Raw genomic sequence first — 18,507 nt, forward strand, 5'->3', positions numbered from 1 at the left:
CAATGGAGAAGAAAAAAAAAAAATAACGGACACAGTGAAGAAAAAAAAAAAAGAGAGAATAAAGTCGACATGTTAACTAACTTTTTCCTCATAGTTTGTCCTTAAAATAGAATGTTGTAAACTTCATCTTAAAATCAATGTTTAAATTTACTAGATTTTCTCAAACCCCATCATAAGAAATGTAGCCCATGAAATAAATGCTTTATGTTAAGTGTTCCCTGACCCATGTTAATTGGTACGTGCTTCTTAAACTGACTTCCTCTTGCACTGAGATGGGTGCAACCCTGAATGGATGGCATAATAAAACATGTATAATGAAGAAGTTCCGAACACTCCATGTCCTAAGTTTATAGCTAGTTTTACTTTCACAAAGACATATCGTGTGGTGATTGGTTATGTGGAGGAAGAAAAAGGAAGGCTAGGAACTGGGGGTTTAGTATGTCAGATTAAGACAGCATGCATGCAATAAAGAAAGTCCACTCAGAAGAACATCCATTGAATTTGGTGTTCATGTCTCTGACCACCAGCTCATGAACCCAACATTTACACAATATTTCAGTTAAACCACTGCAATACCCATTCATTCATCCAGCTTATTGGAGCCTTGATACACCTGCCATAAAGGTTCTCTACACTGAAGGTACACCTGGGGACCACTTACTGTGTGGGAACAGCACTACTGCCACACCACCGTGCCCTTCTTGCCCATGTTTAATATATGCTTTAATGCATTTCATCACGAAAATGATATCAAGTATTTGTCTTGGCATTCTAAATGTTCAGAGAGCAGGAATATCATAAAGTGAATGTATTCTGTGTGGCGATCGCTGCCTGCACCTCCTCTCAGTGCAAGAGGAAGTCAGTTTAAGAAACATGTAACGATTAATAACTGGGTTGGGGAACACTTAATACAAAGTGTTTAATGTGCCACATTAGTTATGATGGGGTTTGAGAAACTCTAGTAAATTAAACACTGATATTAAAATGAAGTTTACGAAATTAAACTAGACAGTGAGAAAAACAAGAGTTTAAAGTTAAAACATCAACTTTAATCTGACATAAATGGAAAGAACACAGTGGAAATCTGTGGTCTACCAGATAGAACAAAATTATCTACAGAAAAATGTAAACACAAAGGCATCTAACACTACATTGTAGGAGTCAGTGATGTGCCAGTTGATTTGGTGCATTTTCATCTCACAGAATAGTTTTCTTAAACATTTTATGATATGCTAACATATTTCAACAAGGAAATCTGTATATTCAAAAGGGAACCAGAAATGTAATATTTTGTTGGTGAATAAGCATATTAACCTTGTTAGCATTAGATCCAAGCGTGACTTGGCCTGAAAAAATCGTGCTAAAAGTTACCAGGGCAATTGTACAGACGCGTCTCACGTTAGACCCGAGGATTACTTGGGCTATAAAAGTGCCAATAGCTTTCTCAGGAAATGATATATGTGCATTTTGCGTAAGCAACCAGCCAGAATGTTATCCAGGCAACAGTGCAGACAGTCTCATAAGAAACATTTTTCGAGAGCCCAGGTGTTGCACTGTCGACAGTGATAGGAGCAGTGATGACGAGGTGAATTTGTCTTCAGGCAGTGAAATCGAAAGTGATTCTGATGAATCCAAAAGTGACAATCCTGTCGACTGCACATGTACAGTGTACTGTTCAAAAGCTGATGAGACTAGAAAGAAAATCCACAAGCAATCACGCTACTACTGGCCTGTCACGTTGGATTGTGTATTTCACCATGCGCTTCAAGATATACCACATACATTACATATCTATCCCTCTCTATATATCTATCTATATATCTATATCTCTATATAATCTATATATATCTATATAGATACATCTATAAATATATATATAGACCAATCAGTCTACTCATCCTATATTACTTACACAGAAGAAATATAGTCCACCTCTCACAGCAAAATGGAAAAATCACTAAACCTTAAACTGGAAAAATGAAAATTTTCCGGAATATTTCCCAGAATTTTTATATATATATTTCTTGGTATATTCTTATAAAACAGCTTTCTGCAACACTCCTTGATTTTGGTTTTAATATATTTGTGAAATTAGCTTCTTTTTATTAGGTTATTTTTCCCTTACACATTTTGTATATGCTTTACTCTTGGTTGATGCTCTGGGCACTTTTCCCCCAGCCATAACCAACCCGTGTTTTCTTCTGTGAGCTACCAAATCTTCTTTAAGTACTCTGAATGCACAAATCAAAGATATTTAAGCAAAACGTTCACTTGTAATGACTGATTTATATTTCATCGTCCAGACTACGCTGAAGTTTATGCAGACTATGACGGTGCTCAGGCATAGCCTGACACATATCTCCTCAAAAATGTGTCTGTGCATCATGTTGATGCAGTCCTTGCACAGACCTTTACGACTGATTGACCAGATTGGTAACTATGCATTTCCTAAAACATGTTTTATTTTGTCTTCTTCTATTCTGAAGTAAAGATGGAGCAGATCTAGGAAAGATTTTATATGGTACCTCCTCACAACACAAAGACAATCAATTAGCAATCAACTTGTGCCACAAAATATTGACTAACATCACTTAGAAAGTTGGCAAATGTGAAACATTTCCCCACGTTTTTGTACGAGGAGCAGTGTGGGCAAAAACTGCCTACATTTTATGCTTTTCTCACCTGGCTGGCACCACATGTGAAGCACAGATGAAGTGAATCATCACCATCAAACAGCATTTAGGCATAAAGAATGATTATTAAACTCCTGCTTAAGTTCAGATTCCCTTTTCTGAAGATGCTGGATCAGCCAGCTTGCTTCATAAGATCAAAATCATTAAAAAAATTAAAAAAAAAAAGATTTAAAAAAATGACTCTTTGAACTGTACTCATTTTAACTTTATCTGGTAGTTAAACAATGTTTGAACATACTCCATATTAAAAGCTTAGGCTACCCAAATACAATGTAATAAATGCTATTCAATTCTCTTTCATAATTTAAATTGATTAAAGAAATATTCACCACAATTTTTTTTACTATACATGTTAAACATTTTTTTTTTAATTGACAATTAAGAAAAGAAAAAAAAAAATGAATCTCACGTTTTCACAGATAAATAAATAGGCATATGATAGACTGCCATTGTATGGTGACCAATACTGGACCACTGCAAATAGTTTATCAAATTTTATGTTCAATGTATGAAACTCTTATTTTACGCTATACTATTTTGGACTTGGGATCATTCTCTGGGTACCAATGTGATGCGGCAGAAATAAATGTCCGTGGGTCCGAGCTACTGGGCAAAGGACATGCCCACTGACAGGGAGCAGGATAAAAGCAGTGCTCCTCTGAGGGGGGACTGCAGACGGCTACATGGAAGCATTAACAACAGGACAGAGTTGACGGAGCAAATTCAGAGTCGACAGAAGACCTTGTTGGTAAAGGAGAAAGGTATGCGACAGTGCTACATTAGCAGATGGAATGCAAAGAGATACAGTACTTAAGGGTAGTTTAGTTGCACTGTGAATGTGACTTAAACTCTTTAAATTGTTATATTGTATTTATTAACTATTTATTGACTAATGGAATGTACTGTTTAAATAAACTGAAGAGAATTATAACTGCCTATTTTCCATTGTAATAAATACACTGCTCACAAAAATTAAAGGAACACTTTTTTTATTGGGCCTGGCATGAAATCAATTAAACCTGTCTGATAATTTTCTGGTTGGTTAAGCAGCTGAGGTCATTGTTAATCACTTTCAGCTGTATTGGTGTTCATGGACTTAACGACAGGTGCACTAAAGTGGCAACAATTAGAAAACCCTCAAAACAGGACTGGTTTTACATGTGGAGGTCATTTCAAGTTTCTCCCTCTTGATCTTTTTTGGCTGGTTTTCCACTCGTGCTAGTTTTGGCTTGAGTAATTATCTCTACTGGCAGTATGAGGCGATTCCTTAACCCTACAGAAGTTGCACAGGTTGTCCAACTTCTCCAGGATGGCACATCCACACGTGCTGCAGCAAGAAGGTTTAATGTGTCTCCCAGCACAATCTCCAGAACATGGAGGAGATTTCAGGAGACTGGCTGTTATTCTCGGAGAGCTGGACAGGGCCGTAGAAGGTCCTCAACCCATCAGCAGGACCGATACCTGCTCCTTTGTGCAAGGCGGAACAGGCTGAGCACTGCTCGTGTCCTACAGAATGACCTCCAGAGGGCCACTGGTGTGAATGTCTCTACCCAAACAATCAGGAACAGACTTCATGAAGATGGCCTGAGGGCCCGACTTCCTGTAGTGGGCCCTGTGCTCACTGCCCAGCACCGTGGAGCTCGACTGGCATTTGCTCAAGAACACCAGAATTGGCAAGTCCGCCACTGGCCCTGTACTTTTACAGACGAGAGCAGGTTCACCCTGAGCAGCTGTGATAGGCGTGAAAGAGTCTGGAGAAGACAAGGAGAACGATATGCTGCCTGCAATGTCTTTCAACATGACAGGTTTGGTGGTGGGCCAGTGATGGTCTGGGGAGGCATATCCATGGAGGGACGCACAGACATCTACTGCGTAGGAAATGGTGCTCTGACTGCCATAAGGTATCGAGATGAAATCCTTGAACCCATTGTCAGACCCTACGCTGGTGCAGTAGGTCCTGGTTTCCTCCTAATGCACGACAATGCCCGGCCTCATGTGGCAAGAGTATGCAGGCAGTACCTGGAGGATGAAGGAATTGAAACAATTGAATGGCCTTCACGATCCCCTGACTTAAACCCAATAGAACATCTGTGGGACATTATGTTTCGGTCCATTAGGCGCCGCCAGGTTGCTCCTCAGACTGTACAACAGCTCAGGGATGCCCTCATACAGATCTGGGAGGAAATGCCACAAGACACCATCCGTTGTCTCATTAGGAGCATGCCCCGACGTTGTCAAGCATGCATACAAGCTCGTGGGGGCCACACAAGATACTGAAAAGCATTTTGAGTAGCAGAAACTAAGTTTTTGAAAAAAATGGACTAGCCTGCCACATCTTCATTTCACTCTGATTTTAGGGTGTCTACACAATTGAGCCCTCTGTAGGCAGAAAACTTTTATTTCCATTAAAAGACTTGGCATCCTTTTGTTCCTAAGACATTGCCCTGTCGTTACTTGTATAGATATCCAACTTCATATTGAGATCTGATGTATCTAATGTGTTTCTTTAAAGTGTTCCTTTAATTTTTGTGAGCAGTGTACATACTTTGACATCTTGAACCTTGTTGTTTGTGTCTCTTACTGACTACTGATCCATCCTTGGTGTACAATCTAAAATTGGGTCAATTTAACAGCTGTGTGCCATGCACATGACAACACAGTGTCCCCAGCAGGCAGTCCGGCATTTATCACAATAGAGTGTCATTCTATCAAACTTTCCCTCTGTTCTCCATGAGAATGCAACATTAATTTCTTGGTCATCACTACAAAAACACAAGGAGGGACATTTCTTAATATGATTTTGTGTGGATTATTCCTTCAAAATACCTTCTACCTTCTATGGTGTGCACTAAGCTAACCCTGTTAACAGTTAGCTTAATCAACTTATACAACAAGATGTTTCAAGTCATTACAAGTTTCAAGATATAAATTAGCTTCATTGCCCAATCAAGTGAATATTGTCAGTCCAAGTTAAGTGATTTGTCTTAAAATTGAATTAACCTTAGTAGCAAAATGTTCTCTGTAGTTATTTTTTTTATGAAAACATGTTAATGACATCTTCTGCATTTACTATTCCCTTAGCACTACATTTAAAGAAATTCTAATGGCTAATCTGCCTTTTGATATTAAATGTACCTCTTTCATAGGTGTATAGTCTGCATTTAACACCAAAGCAAATTAGTGTAGCGCAATAAATCTTGATAAAACAGTGATGCTGTTGCCCACCCCCTTACTGCTTCATAACAATGACCCTACTCAGATTAGAGGAGCTACAAAGCATTCTCTGTAAAAAACTGTGGACTTACAGAAATGCCACACTAACCAAAACCTCTATAGATCTGTCCCTAAGATAGTATCGTTGGTTATCCAAGAGCTAAGGATGTCACAAGAACTGATATTTCATCCCAAGTTGATACCAAAGTTATTTAAATGTAATACCAGCCTTTTTAAAAAAAAAAAAAAAAGAAAGAATTGGTAATACGAGTCAATAGGGTACTCATGCATGACTACAAGTAGGTGAGTTACTCCAGAAGGCACAAACTTACTCAAGAAAAATTTGATTAAAAAACATATGAAAATAACTCAGAGTGGTAATAATTAGGGTTGTCAAAAGAAGCCATACTTTGTGGTAGTCGATAATTTTCCAAAAACACAATGGTTCCCTTCTTAAGTCATAGGTTCTCAGCTTCAGACTATTGGCACCCAGCTTTGACTTTACAAACTGGTTCTCAGCTTCTGGTCGGCAAAGATAAGAGTTTGTTGAATTTGGCTCTCCAAGAAAGACTTTTTGGGTCAGAAATCACACTTCACATGTTTTCAACCATTTTGGAGATTTCACCCACCTGAGAGAATCCCTAAACTTCACATCTTGCAAATCTCTTGCTTCCCTCCTACTTCTCCCTTACTTTTGAGAAATGGAGTGAACGTGATTTTAAGGGAAGATTGAACCTTCTCCTGATTTGATTAAAGTTCCTTTCAATTACAAATTCAGTGTCTTGTAAAAGGTGGGTTCTTCTGTCCATCTTAGTCATCATCCCTTGAATTATAGGTCTTTGTCCTTGCTTGAGTCCCTTTTGCACCTTCTGACTCAAGAGGTCTGCAAAGGGGCCTCAGGAGAAATGTCTGGTCACCTCTGATTTACATCTTTATCAGATGAAGTCCAGGTAGATTCTGGCACAAGCCACAAGTCACATAGTTTGGAATATAGGGGTTTTGTGTAGCTGGATGCCTGCTTCCCTGTTATATCTGCATTCATAACGGGCCTGCTGTGCCACTTAATAGCAGAGAAAAAAAAAACAAAAAAAAACTGCAGAAATAACCACACAGTTATTATTATTGTCACTTTAAACCCACTACAGAGTTATTTCAGAAGCAGATTTATGCATGCTTTACAAGCAAAATAATGTTTATAAAAAAAAAAATCAAAAAAAAAATCAAAAACATGACAAGATGAACTGCTCTTTAATACTGTGTCCTACACAGTCCCTAAAAAAGCAACAGAGGCTTTGCATTCATTCTCTGCATTGAACATATCTACAGATGTCTGTCAATCCATTCATCTCCTAATTGGTTTATTTCAATTCAAGGATATAGGGAGAAACCTGTCACGCACTGAGAGTTATGCATGCAGGGCGGTGTATACTGGCAGTGCAGACAGTTATTACAGCAAAAACCCAGGCAAGGCAATGAAACAAACTGCTCCATTTGTTAATTTCAAAATAAAATAGTGTGCTTCACAGCACTTCAAATATACCCGTTAGCAGGATGATCAAAACTGCAAACATAATTGCTAAATACAAATATGCAATTGCTAAATTCAGCATTCATTTGGTTTTTGAAGCCAAACTCATTTTCATTAGTATATCACCTAAAATGTGTTGAATACAATGAAAACCCATATTTCATACACTTGCTGGCAAATGCAATGCAGTCTACCAGTTACACCAGAGGACCAATTAATATTCTAGTTCTGGATTTATACCACAGTCTGATCAATCACTTTCAATTCTGAACTCTCTTGTTAGATTGGATGACTAGCACAGACTCTACTACAGTTGTCTGCCCAACTATCGATTTTCTAACAGGTACAGTAAGTTCAGGGTTACTGGGAGTTACACCAGGAGTTAAACACATCCATGTATACAGAATTCAAAATAACAGTATTGTAAAATGTTCACATTGCCCAATGGCTCAGCTCTTAAGAGTTTCAAAATAAATTTCTCCAATCATACAATGTCCTAATGGAATTTTTTTTATTAAAAAATGAGGTAGGAATTTCAATTTGCTTACAAAGCAAAGAGATCCACGGAGGACACTGTGGCCACAGCCCTTCATGCTGCCCTGACCCATCTGGAGCAGCAGAGTAGTTACACCAGACTGCTCTTTGTAGACTTCAGCTCGGCGTTTAACACCATCCTCCCACAATGAATGGTGTCCAAACTGGCAGATCTGGGACTTCCATCACTCACCTGCAGTTGGATACTGGACTTCCTGTCTGGTCGCTCCCACAGGGTCAGGCTGGGTCTCCACACATCCACTGCTCTCAGCCTCAACACCGGGATGCCGCAAGGTTGTGTGCTCAGCCTGCTCCTCTACACACTCTACACACACAGTCATGGCCGACATTATCGGCACCCCTGGAATTTTCCCTGAAAATGCACCATTTCTCCCAAAAAATTGTTGCAATTACAAACGTTTTGGTATACACGTTTATTTCCTTTATGTGCACTGGAATAACACAAAAAAAACAGAGAAAAAGCCAAATCTGACATGTCACACAGAACTCCAAAAATGGGCCGGACAAAATTATTGGCACCTTTTCAAAATTGTGGGTAATTCGTTTTATTTCAAGCATATGATGCTCGTTTGAACTCACCTATGGCAAGAAACAGGTGCTAACAATATAGCAATCACACCTGAAGCCAGTTAAAATGGAGAAAAGTTGACTCAACCTTTCTGTTGTGTGTCTGACTGCGCCACACTAAGCATGGAGAACAGAAAGAAGAGCAGAGAATTGTCTGAGGACTTGAGAACAAAAATTGTGGAAAAATAACAATCTCAAGGCTACAATTCCATCTCTAGAGATCTTCATGTTCCTTTGTCCACTGTGCGCAACATAATCAAGAAGTTCACAACACATAGCACTGTAGCTAATCTCCCTGGACAGAAGAGAAAATTTGATAAAAGACTGCAACGAAGGATAGTGCGAATGGTGGATAAACAGCCCCAATCAACTTCAAAACATATTTAAGCTGTTCTGCAGACTCAGGGTGCAACAGTGTCAGCTCGAACTATCCGTTGACATCTGAATGAAATGAAACGCTATGGCAGGAGAGCCAGGAGGGCCCCACTGCTGACATAGAAACATAAAAAAGCAAGACTGGAGTTTGCCAAAATGTACTTGAGGAAGCCAAAATCCTTCTGAGCAAACGTCTTGTGGACAGATGAGACCAAGGTAGAGATTTCTGGTAAAGCTCATCATTCTACTGCTTACAGAAAACTGAATGAGGCCTACGAAGAAAAGAACAAAGTATCTACAGTCAAACATGGTGGAGGTTCTAAGACGTTTTGGGGATGTTTTGTTGCTTCTGGCACTGGATGCCTTGACTATGTGCAAGGCATCATGAAATCTGAAGACTACCAAAAGATATTGGGGCGCAATGTAGGGCCCAGTGTCAGAAAGCTGGGTCTCCGTCAGAGGTCTTGGGTCCTCCAGCAGGACAATGACCCCAAACATACCTCTAAAAGCACCCAGAAATGGTTGAAGACAAAGCACTGGAGAGTTCTGAAGTGGCCAGCAATGAGTCCGGATCTATATCCAATTGAAAACTTATGGAGATATCTCAAAATTACTGTTCAGAGAAGGCGTCCTTCAAACTTGAGAGAACTTGCAAAAGAAGAGTGGTAAAAAATTCCAGTTGAGAGGTGTAACAAGCTTGTTGATGGTTATAGGAAGCACTTGATTTCAGTTATTTTTTCCAAAGGGCGTGCAACAAAACATTAAGTTGAGGGTGCCAATAATTTTGTCCAGCCCAGTTGAGTTCTGTGTGACATGTCAGATTTGCCTTTTTTTCCTCTGTTTGTGTTTTTCCAATGCACATAAAGGAAATAAACATGTGTACACCAAAACATTTGTAACTGCAACAATTTTCTGGGAGAAATGGTGCATTTTCAGGGAAAATTCCAGGGGTACCGATAATTTCAGCCATGACTATAGGACTGTGTCCCCACTCACTATAGCAACAAGATCATAAAGTTTGTGGATGACACAAAGGTGGTCGGACTCATCTCGGGCAAGGAGGGTGAGCTGGCATACAGGGACGAGGTGGAGCAGCTGTCAGAGTGGTGTACAGTCAATAACCTGCTCCTCAACACCACAAAAACAAAGGAGCTTGTTATTGACTTTAGAAAAAACAAAACTGACATCCAGCCACTCACCATTGGCGGGGTATATATAGAGAGGGTCCTGGTGTTCAGGTTTCTGGGCATTCAGCTGGAAGATGACCTGACCTGGAGCGCCAACACCAAGGAGCTGCTGAAGAAGGTGCAGCAGAGACTATTTTCTGAGAATCCTCATAAAGAACCATCTCCCCAAAAATCTGCTCCTTGTCTTGTCCCTGTTCCATTGAGAGTGTGCTCACGTATGCACTGTGTGTGTGGTACGGCAGCTGCACTTCCTCAGAAAGGAACGCGCTCCACAGGGTCATCAGGACAGCGGAGAGAACAACTGGTTGTACCCTCCCCACTCTGGAACAAATCTGTACCTCATAATGCCACAAAAAAGCAATAAGACATTTCACAGGATTCATCACATCCCAGACATTGCCTCTTCCAGCTTTTGCCATCGGGCAAGAGACACAGAGCAATGAAAACCAAGAGAAACTGCCTTAAAAACAGCTTTTATCCAAAGGCCCTGAACTGAGAATAAAACTGCTCCATATTATTCTCCCAATGTGCATTATAGACCTTAAGTCAACAGGTGCAATTTGTATATTTTGTAAAGTACTTTAATTACTATTCAGTTTGTTACTATTTTCTCTCTTCTTCTCTTTTTAACTCTTAGGGCCGATTTATACTTCACGCTCAGAACGCATACACGCCCACATCATGGCTGCCACGCGTTCCCAGCATTCATTTCACGCGTCCTCTGAGCAGGTCCTCAGAAATTATCGCGACGCGTGCGCGAGTTACAGTACCAGCAAAAAGTCGGGGGGCGCAGTGTGCTAAAAGTCGGAACGCGACGTCAGAGTCTCCGTTTACTATCTACAACATAACAGCAACATAATGTATAGCGTTATATTTGAGCCACTGAGAAAAAAAATAAAGGACACGGTGAAAAAATTTCGGCTTTAATCTCGAAATGTCCATTTTAACCTCGTAGTTTACTTTATCATTAAAGCAGACCGTCGTAAACATCAATTAATTATCAGGCTGACCTGACAAATAAGAGGAACCAAGAATAATTTTAGTACAACAAAAGAGGTATGAAACTCGAGGGTACACCTTAAAATAGGAAAATACATAGAGGTACACTAAAATTTTAAATGAAATCATTTTAAAAAAGCACATCCACAAAAAAGGCATGCAAATTTTAAACTGAATCAGTTATCTAACATGTCATAAAAATAGCACTCACACTTTACTTTGCATTATAAATTAGATTTTTGAAATGAAGTGAGAATTGAGGTCCTTAGCAATAAGGATCCTGCAAGCTGTAACTCCCTTGGGGAAATGCACCACATGGCCTTAGTGCCATAACCAACACTACCTCACAATGCAGGTAAAGTGCCTCATTCGGGCACATGATTCCAAAATTTTTAAGTCAATTTCAGTTCAAGGCGATGGTGTTTTTCTGCAAAAACAGACCACAGATCACAGTATGTCCTTTCAAGACTAGATGCCACTTTAGAAATGGATGCAGGGCTTAAGGATTACTGACTGGCTGTTCCCCAATTTTAACACTGGAATGCTCAGTGCACAAAACACTGGAATGCTCAGTTAGACTGCACAATGTGTAGCATACAACTCAGAAGAGATTATGATTAAGGTATACTGTATAAACACACTATTGAAGCCTAACATGGAGTACTGTGTAAAGTTTTGGTCTTCATATTACAAAAACACATAGCAATGCTAAATAAAGTCCAGAAATGAATAACAATGCTGATTTCAGGAAGAAGAACTGTGAACTATGAATAAAAACTGAAGGACTTAAACCTTTCATCTTAGGCAAAATTAAAATAAAGAGGTGAACGGAAGGAAACTTTTAAAACTAAATCGTCAAAAAAAAAAAAAATTGAAAACATGTTATGGGCAAATTGTGTTCATTTGTTACTTGATCTGTATTAAAAAAGCAATGAAAGATTATTTTTTCTGAAAAAGAAGAGCAAATTAAAATACATTGTGCATCACTCCACTCTAAATGTGATTGAACCCCAAATATTACATTTCTGGCTGATTAGGTTACACTAAGTAACTGGCTAGATTAAAGCATCAGCATTACATCACAGCTTGATGAATTAAGGTAGGTTTGTTTTCTCCAAATTCTCCAACTTGCAGCCCCAAATACATAGGGTATTCATGAGGAATTCCTAACTTGGAAACTTGATTACCATCTCTCCAGTAACACAAATGCCCCATTATTCCCTCCAGCAATATTTTTTTTAACAATTCTATAGAATTGTAAAATTAAGTCTTGCAGCCAAGATGCCCGATTTGTTGATGTTTTATGGTAGAACTGTTAAGCATCCATTACATTATGCAAAAGCTGTAATCCTTTTAATAAAAATTTTCTTTTTGTTGCTCTACATAAAAATGTATGCTTAATAAATAATCATGAGGAGATTCTAATGCAAAATTCATTAAGCACATTTTTTTTTGTAAAATAAGAAACAATGCTTCAATTTAGTTAAAAAAAAGATTCTTAGGTAATATTACTTTTGACATCCGGGGTGAAGAAGTGTAGCTGGGAAAACAAAAATGATTAAGGACTGCTACATGTGTGTTTAATCATGAGCCATTTAAGTGGATTACTGACAGAAGAACCCAATGCAAAGCATCCTTTACTTTTTCCTTTGATAGCATCACTTTGTCCTTGCTGAATCCTATTTTAGGGAAGGGCTGTATTTTCAAATGTTGCATTCATTTGAAGGCTAGTTTTCATATGCTTTACAGTTAAACTGCAAGCAAAAATGTAAACCTATTAAAAAATAGTACATACACAAAAGTGATGTAGCACTCAATATATAACTTGCAACTGAATATACTTGAGATACTCAAACATGCAAAATTCCTAGTAATAAAGTAATTTGATAGCCCTTATGTTTATTTTAAAAAAGTGCTGACAAACAACTGAAATGTGAGCATTTCATAATTAAAGGAGTCATTTGATAATATGGGAACATATACATTTTATGCCACGTCACTAGATTAGTACACTGCTAATATTTATAAAATTTTATTAGAGCCATAAGGGCTAATAGTATGAAATATTCACAAGTCACAGCAAAACTGTGCCATTCCTAAAAATGACAAAATAGCAAGCAAGATGAGCAACTTATCTTCTGCAAATGATAAGCACCATTTGTTATTTAGGAGAAGCCTCTTAAAATCTGCATCCATTTTTTGAATTGAGCCAATGTCTTTAAAGCCAAAGGCAAATGGTGCACAAGTCAAAACATCTGATGTTTTGTGACAATCCCTGTTTTAGTCAAAATACTAAATAAAAATCCAAGATACTTTTTCCTATTGTCTATGCTTTTTTCTAGTATTATGCTTCAGGTGAGAACGTAAACAGCTGCTGAAACGTTCATGATGTGGTCTGAGTGTATGTTGAGGGATGGTAGTAGCAGTCACTGCTTAAAAGTAGTCTGTAGTTACTAAAAATAAAGGTTTTGTGATTGCAGACCAATTCGGGGGAAAGACAAAAACACACAGCAGCATTATCAGCAGTCCGGAAAGAAAAATTACACATCACATACTTAAATCTTACTCAGTTTCTATACTGAGCACTTTAGAGTCTAATGAGGAAACTATTACATTGGTTTTAATAAGAACATGTTTAACAGTAGCATTTAAGAAGTGGTATAAAGTACATACAGTGGTGTGAAAAACTATTTGCCCCCTTCCTGATTTCTTATTCTTTTGCATGTTTGTCACACAAAATGTTTCTGATCATCAAACACATTTAACCATTAGTCAAATATAACACAAGTAAACACAAAATGCAGTTTTTAAATGATGGTTTTTATTATTTAGGGAGAAAAAAAATCCAAACCTACATGGCCCTGTGTGAAAAAGTAATTGGCCTCTTGTTAAAAAATAACCTAACTGTGGTGTATCACATCTGAGTTCAATTTCCGTAGCCACCCCCAGGCCCGATTACTGCCACACCTGTTTCAATCAAGAAATCACTTAAATAGGAGCTGCCTGACACAGAGAAGTAGACCAAAAGCACCTCAAAAGCTAGACATCATGCCAAGATCCAAAGAAATTCAGGAACAAATGAGAACAGAAGTAATTGAGATCTATCAGTCTGGTAAAGGTTACAAAGCCATTTCTAAAGCTTTGGGACTCCAGCGAACCACAGTGAGAGCCATTCTCCACAAATGGCAAAAACATGAAACAGTGGTGGCCGGCCGACCAAAATTACCCCAAGAGCGCAGAGACAACTCATCCGAGAAGTCACAAAAGACCCCAGGACAACGTCTAAAGAACTGCAGGCCTCACTTGCCTCAATTAAGGTCAGTGTTCACAACTCCACCATAAGAAAGAGACTGGGCAAAACGGCCTGCATGGCAGATTTCCAAGCATAAACCACTGTTAAGCAAAAAGAACATTAAGGCTCGTCTCAATTTTGCTAAGAAACATCTCAATGATTGCCAAGACTTTTGGGAAAATACCTTGTGGACTGATAAGACAAAAGTTGAACTTTTTGGAAGGCAAATGTCCCGTTACATCTGGCGTAAAATGAACACAGCATTTCAGAAAAAGAACATCATACCAAGAGTAAAATTTGGTGGTGGTAGTGTGATGGTCTGGGGTTGTTTTGCTGCTTCAGGACCTGGAAGGCTTGCTGTGATAGATGGAACCATGAATTCTACTGTCTATCAAAAAATCCTGAAGGAGAATGTCCGGCCATCTGTTCGTCAACTCAAGCTGAAGCGATCTTGGGTGCTGCAACAGGACAATGACCCAAAACACACCAGCAGATCCACCTCTGAATGGCTGATGAAAAACAAAAGGAAGACTTTGGAGTGGCCTAGTCAAAGTCCTGACCTGAATCCAATTGAGATGCTATGGCATGACCTTAAAAAGGTGGTTCATGCAAGAAAACCCTCAAATAAAGCTGAATTGCAACAATTCTGCAAAGATGAGTGGGCCAAAATTCCTCCAGAACGGATTTTTTTTCTCCCTAAATAATAAAAACCATCATTTAAAAACTGCATTTTATGTTTACTTGTGTTATATTTGACTAATGGTTAAATGTGTTTGATGATCAGAAACATTTTGTGTGACAAACATGCAAAAGAATAAGAAATCAGGAAGGGGGCAAATAGTTTTTCACACCACTGTAGAGTTGAAGTTCATCCCAAAACGTTCCTGCATTTTACAGTTCTGACAATGCATTGAGTCTTGTGGGATATTGATGTGTGGACAATCCTAACAGACTTGATTACTTCACATTTAAGGGAAAGGAAAATCGAGCAAAAAATTCAGTGCAACTGTCTTCCACCCTTTGCAGAGCTAGTCCCTCGCTGCCTTAGAACCAGATCCCAAGTTCTCTCAAACCCACAGAAATTCACTACCCCAACCTTGTGTTTTAATCCATTTATGAAAGATCAACTCTTCCAGTAATTTCCAACATAAAGTAGCAAAGGATAATTAAAAGCTCAATTCAAGACAGCACAAAAATCAGAATCCATATTAAAATGTATCCTTGGTCTGAAAGGAGCTAACAGGAGAGATGAATATAAAGCACATTATTAATAATTCTAACCAATTTGTAAAGAGCTGCTGCTGCAACAGACAAACAATGATTACTTTGTGGAATCATACCACTGCCAAAAATTCAGTAATTTAACAACACACAAAAAATATCCACTGAGAAATAATTATTTCTCCTTATGTCTAGTAAAGATTAATAAACTATTTGGTGCTGTACATTGGAATTTCATCCAGAATGTAATAAACACTGCATACATCTTTACTAATGACAAGAGGGTTTTGAAGGTCTTGCCTTTAATTTTAGCTTTCTAAAATTGTGCAGTGAAGAATACCACAAAAAATGCACAAACAAGCATTTCCTACACATTTTTGTAAGAGTATTCTTATTTTAACCATACAATATTAAACTTCAAGGAGCAGAGCAGGTACCATTTAAGCCACTAGATGGAGTTATAAGACCAGCTGCATAAACATATTGTACTGAAAAAGAAGCTTCTGATAATTGCCAAGAATCTTCTTTCTAATTAGGAAATTCATTTTAAAAGGGGTTTATTATAACTTTGGCTTAAAAAAATTAAATTAAAAAGTTAGTCAGCATTATTAGAATGCAGCAAAAATTGCCAGATCCAGCACCAATAATTAGACACAAGAATAAAGTAGTATTTTATTATGTCTCTCTACTTTTCACAGCAATTCCATTAATAAATAGCAAGATTCTTGAACAGCTATTTAAAATATGAAATGTATCCTAGTCCCATAATATTGTCAAGTATTAAAAGTTTGTGCATTTGTAGTGTAAAGATATTTATCAGCAAAGTACTTCTAGTAAAACGTGAGATGTATAAGTGATTACAAAACTGTGCTTGAAAACATTCTATTAAACCAACCCTTCACAACATACTAAGCAAAAGACCAATAACACTGCAGGAAAATTGTACTTCGTAAGATTTATAAATTAAGTCTTGTGATATCCTTGAAAAGCAGCACTGTACATAATCTTATGTTATGTTCACAGCTGAATATTTACTTTTCCCTAAATAAATTTCTGGGATTTTTAATTTAGGCTGGTTGGGAATTGTGTGCATTTTTGGGTAAAGGCCTTGGGTGGGAGTTTTGTTAATGCTGGACATGTGTATATGCAGTATGACTGTACTACCATTCAATGCAAAGTTAACCTTCATTTATAGAGCTCATATTAATTATGTTTTGCCTTTTCTTTTATCTTTAAAACATGTGTAATGTTTTAAAACAAATCAATAACATTTCAATGTAGATTAAACCTTTCCATAACCGTACGCCTGCAAAATACATTTAACTGTAGTGTACCAGTTCCTTCCTGCCTGTTCTCTTAATGCTTTTGTGGCCGATTTACTCACTAATCTCTGTGTTAGATTGTTCTTTATGGACAGATTTTCCACCCAATCACAAAAGCTAGACAACAGTGACGGTAAACAGAAATACCAGCATGAAGAAAAGTAAATTAAGCCAACTTTTTATGGGTCAGCAACCTTTCAAGAAAAAAAAAGTAAAATTACAGCAGCATTATGTGCTCATTTAGAGAGGGCAACCAGAACTATTGGCAATATTACTGAATACCAAAGATCATCCCTCAAGCCAATCAAAGCAGACACATTCTTGCCTATGAATTTCTGATTTTATCAGTCTCTTCCAGATCATTCCTTGTAAACTAGGTTATGTAATTTTAACATGGGTATAATTAACATGTCATATGCCTTGTCTACGCGTGCATGCTACATGCTTTACCCGTACCACTAAACCTGGCCACATAGCAGTCATTTAACAATGACAATTTATTTGTAGTATAGACGGGGGAGAAAAAAAAACACACCCTAGTTTCAACAAATACCATGCTATTAAAATTTATATCATCAGAATCACTGTGCTTTTCAATCAGCACTGTAATAATGTTAGAAAAAATATGTATGAGCTTTAAGTATAAGCTTTAATACTCAGCTACAAGTTTTTTTCCTAGAATAGTTCTGTGGTTGTCGCTGCCTGGGCAGTCAACAAACGTGTATGCCAAACTAGATATGGGCTAGGTCAGACACGTCTCTCTAAAATATATGTGTGTGTGTGTGTGTGTTTTTTTCAAGTCGCACTCTCCTCACAACCAAATTCAACCACGCATACAGTACTCTCACCTCTCATTCATGTGAATGCTTTTGTAAGACACAGTTCCTGCTCTCCCAGCTCTTATAAATTATGTTTTCCTCACTTTAAGTTCCCAATTAAAGACGACTTATTATGAGAAAACCTTATTGAAGAATTTCATCACAAAGGGCTATCACAGAAAAAATGAGTACACAGGCAATCCAAGCACAGAGAAATGAAGTCAAATGAATTAACAGCAAAAATGTCAATTGATTAAACAGCAAATTGGTTAAATCCATATCAATAGACTTGCTGAAACATTTGGTGGTGATCATGTGGAACATGAAAACATCAACTTACAATATCCCGAAGAATATCTACAACCGTTAAAACTGTCCAGTCTTCCAACGCACACATATTAAGGAAGGAAGGATGTATCCAAGAAAGGTAATGTAAATCTTCCACAGATAACATTAGACAACAATGAAGATCTTGATATGCCATTCGTATTAAAACATTAACAGTTTCCCATTAGAAAAGCTTTTGCAAAGACAATTAACAACTCTCACAGACAAACAATTTAATAGAGAGGAAAAAAAAAAAAAACTAAATTCAATCATGGGCAGTTATACGTTATGTTGTCACGATGAAAGCCCAAACAGAATCAAAATTCAATGCGATATTGACGAAAATGTAATTCAAAAATTGTTTTTAATCGTTTTACAGTTAAAGTGCAAGTTTAAAAAGTATTTGCGTG

General features: G+C 37.8%; 1 protein-coding gene across 4 annotated transcripts in view; it reads right to left on the bottom strand.

The window, feature by feature from the left end:
- Positions 1 to 18,507, bottom strand: part of atp2b1a (ATPase plasma membrane Ca2+ transporting 1a) — a 225,119-nt gene that overhangs the window by 109,964 nt on the left and 96,648 nt on the right. The gene's annotated exons all lie outside the window — the stretch shown is intronic.

The sequence above is a fragment of the Polypterus senegalus genome, chromosome 8, assembly GCF_016835505.1.
Source record: "Polypterus senegalus isolate Bchr_013 chromosome 8, ASM1683550v1, whole genome shotgun sequence".
Taxonomy (NCBI): Eukaryota; Metazoa; Chordata; class Cladistia; order Polypteriformes; family Polypteridae; genus Polypterus; species Polypterus senegalus.